The sequence below is a fragment of the Camelina sativa genome, unplaced genomic scaffold (genome assembly GCF_000633955.1).
Source record: "Camelina sativa cultivar DH55 unplaced genomic scaffold, Cs unpScaffold26088, whole genome shotgun sequence".
Lineage (NCBI taxonomy): Eukaryota > Viridiplantae > Streptophyta > Magnoliopsida > Brassicales > Brassicaceae > Camelina > Camelina sativa.
The window spans coordinates 1-246 of record NW_010947059.1 but is presented as its reverse complement, the minus strand read 5'-3'; the positions used below and the strand labels follow the sequence as shown (position 1 = coordinate 246).

The following is a 246-nucleotide window of genomic DNA, read 5'->3' as shown; positions in this document are numbered from 1 at the left end:
TACACGGCTTTGTTAATGGGAAGTTCATAGGTATGCCTTTTTACCGTTGAATCCTACTCAAAGTTAAAGGTTTTATGGCATCATAAAAGTTAAATGCTTCTAAGTTTGAGTTCTCTGTAGGTTCTATGCACGGAACTTTCAAAGCGCATAGATTTTTGCTAGAGAAAAATGTGTCATTGAATAATGGCACAAATAACATCGCATTACTCAGCGTAATGGTAGGGTTACCGGTGAGCCCCAATCTTT

The 246-nt window shown here is 37.8% G+C and overlaps 1 long non-coding RNA gene across 1 annotated transcript; it reads left to right on the top strand.

Moving 5' to 3' along the window:
• Positions 1–193, top strand: LOC109132136. The gene is made up of 2 exons (XR_002037385.1): positions 1–30; positions 121–193. It is a non-coding gene; the product is annotated as an uncharacterized LOC109132136 (long non-coding RNA).
• The last annotated feature ends 53 nt before the right edge of the window (positions 194–246 follow it).